Raw genomic sequence first — 3,355 nt, forward strand, 5'->3', positions numbered from 1 at the left:
AGGATGCTATGTTCAATTGTTGTGTTAATTATACAACATCAGCACACACAATACTTTATGGAGCAGCAAAAGCAATACATAAATAAAATCCCTCTCTCTAAACTTTCCATCTGAATTTTGCTGTGGGTGGGAGGGGTAAGGCAAAGTAGGGAAATATGGAGCAAAACATTAATTCTTTCTGTTTTCAAATGCTTAATTTCTCTGCCAAGTGTTTTTCAACCCTATTTTGCCAGCTACAGGCCATGCTTTAATGTTCTATGCCTTGAATACTAGTGTTAATTCTTGCCTTTAATCTTCCTGTTTCTCCTTCAGCCTCTTTCTTCCATTCTTTAAAATGCAGCTTGTTAGTTCTGCTTTTTGCTGTGATCACATCCCTCCTTCCCTTCCTCCTCTCCACTGACTTTTCCCTATTGTTCCCAAACAATGTGTGCATTTTTAAAACTCCTCTTTTTGGTCTATGGATGCTCTCATTCTATTCCACCACTTTATCTTTCACCTGCCCGTCTCTGCAGCCTTCATCCTGTCTGCTTCATTCTGCAAGTTCTTTTTTACACTGTAATCGCAAACTTCAGATTTCTTAACCCATTTCCCCACCTTTGTCCCTTCTCTCATTCAGTTCCTTTTCTTTGGAATTTTTTTCCCTTGTGACATTTGGACAGCCCCATTGCTTCCTTTATCTCAAAACATACTGACAAATTGGGTTCCCCCCAGGCCTTTCCGTCCTAGCCAGTTTCTCCTCTAGCACTTTCCCTCTCAAGTCTTCTTTCCCTTACTTATTTTGCTCATCTTACAGGTTCCATATCTACTAACCCAGGCCAAAAATGATAGAGCTGGAAAACTATTCAAGGGCTGGAGAACCCTCCCTACAAGGAAAGGGTTTTGGACTAAATACAACAGGAGACTGGGAACTTGATCAAATGAGGTTTATAAAGATTATGCATGCTGTGAGAAAAAATATCCCTTTCTCTGTAAAATTAAAACTTGGATTCATCCAGTGAAAATGATGGGGCAATAAGCAGATAAATGATAATTTTTTTCCTTCCCACACAATGCATATATGCCTGGAAGCCATGGCCTTATGTGGCTTTAGAAGGGGGATTAGACAAATTCACGGACAGGTCTAGACATGATAGCCAAATGGCAAGAGGCAGTATGCCACTGAAGACTAGCTGCTGAGGAGAGGGTCAGTAACTTCAAACCTTGCAGGTGATCTTCTGAGGGGCATCTCACTGACTACTGTTGGGTAACAGGAGGCCGAATCATTCACATTATATTCTTAGGATCTGTCAGTGCTTTCTGTATAGTCCTTATGCATAAGACACTATATTAGACAGTATATTATTATTGACTAAGGAGTTCAACTTTCAGCCCAAAGGGAAAAAAAAGATGGATTTTGAGGAAGCATTTGACAGAAGACAAACGGAGTTCCATAAACATGCTCTGGGCAGAAGAGTTCCAAACGTTAAATGTGTTACAATTACCATTTGAAAAACAAGAACCACACTATGCAACAAGGACAGAAAACTGAAATGTTTTCATTCCAAAACTGGGGTATCCTTTGCAGCATGGCCACATAAAGGCAGTGGCATAGCTGGAGGGGGGGCAGAACAGCCAGTGTGGCAGGGAGCTTCAGCACGGCAGGCAAGTGCCAGGAACGGCTCCAAAGGGAGGGGCCACTTGCCCGCCGTGCAGACGCTCCCTGCCACACTGGCTGCTCCGCTCCCCTCCAGCTATGCCACCACATAAATGCAGTTTCCAAACAGCAAATAAAGTTTGTACTACCATTAGATGCTCAACGAACCTTCAAAAAACCTAGCATCTCTACTGTCCAACTGCAGAATCCACAACTTTCCAATTCATGCAGGACCCTTAAGTTGTAAGATTTGTTCACATTCATTCCTTACAATGCCTCTTCCTACTCTCCTCCCTTTTGGTTTCACTATTGTCAGTTTTAGGCTAGAAGGCAAGGACTGTCTATTTTTGCTTATGTAACTGTTTCAGGTTGCCATGTTCTGACAGCACTCTATAGATATTCAAATTTTGCAAAGAACAAGACCACCACACAACACAAAAGTCTTATGAACATGTAGCGTTTCCCTTCTCTAGCTGTTTGCTCTCGTTTCACTTTTGTTTTCTTGGACTTTGGTATTGCATTAGATTTCAAGTGATGATGGCTGTTATCTCAAGCTATGGGTCCTCACCCAAATACAGCAGGGAACTGGCTTCCTGCACCCACAATATGTCAATCTCATTAGCATGTAGTGTAAGTCTACACTACAAAATACCCTTCGTCTCATGCCATGTCAACAAACATAGCTTCTCCCAAAGAATCCTGGGAATTAAAAGTTAAGAGACCCATAGCCCCTGCCAAATAACTACAGTTCCAGGGGAGAAGGGTCCTTCTCAGTACATAATGCAGGAACACCCTCAGATATTACTATTCTCTACTGAAGTTCTGTTAACAAACCAAGGTTAACTCTTACTACCAATTATCTTGGATTTCATCTTTTTTTGTATGCATGTGGCTTATCAGGAGGATCTGTTGTGCAAATGCTTGGGTCACAGCCACTGGTTAAAAACCTCTACCATTTGTACTATGGGTTCAAGTGCAGAACACTACCGTGTTGAGAATTCTCAAACTACAGGCTACAAGAAGCACACTCAATAAAGGCTTCTGTAATCCCAGAGTGCTCACCTGTGGAAGATGCGGCCCACTGCATCCCTGAATGAGTCACTGCTCTGGTCTTGCCTTCTTTCCATTGGCCTCTGCTGGGTGTACGATTCTGCTGCTGCTCCAGGTCAGATAAGTCTGGATCACATTCTACATGGAAGAATTACTTGCCCTTAGAGTCGAACAATGCTGCTTATTTGCTACTATGCATGAGTGACTAATCGCAGCATGCCTTCTTCCAATAATCAATGCAACACAAATTCCCTCCCAATGTAGATTTCTGAGACTGGAGGAGAAACAAAGGGGTGTACTCTCTGAGGGCAGGTAGTTCCCTTATATGACATCTCACTAATGAAACAATATCTTGGCTACTGGTTTTGAGAAAGCACTGGGTAAAAATGCTGGACTGGGACTGAGAAGATCCAAGTTCAAATATCTACTCATACACAAAACTGGGTGAGTCTGGGCTAGCCACCATCTGTCAGTCTAACCTTCTTCATAGGGCTGCTGTAGGGTTAAACGGAGAAGGAAGAGAGCTCCTTGTGCTCCATCAAAATAGCATGGGTTAGAAATATAACAGAAGTATTGGGAGGAATTTTGGCAAAACTCAGATACAAAAGCTCTGCTTCTGCAGCTCTACAATCCTCTGATGTTTTAACATATACACAAGAAAGTACAACAGAC

The sequence above is a fragment of the Tiliqua scincoides genome, chromosome 8, assembly GCF_035046505.1.
Source record: "Tiliqua scincoides isolate rTilSci1 chromosome 8, rTilSci1.hap2, whole genome shotgun sequence".
Taxonomy (NCBI): domain Eukaryota; kingdom Metazoa; phylum Chordata; class Lepidosauria; order Squamata; family Scincidae; genus Tiliqua; species Tiliqua scincoides.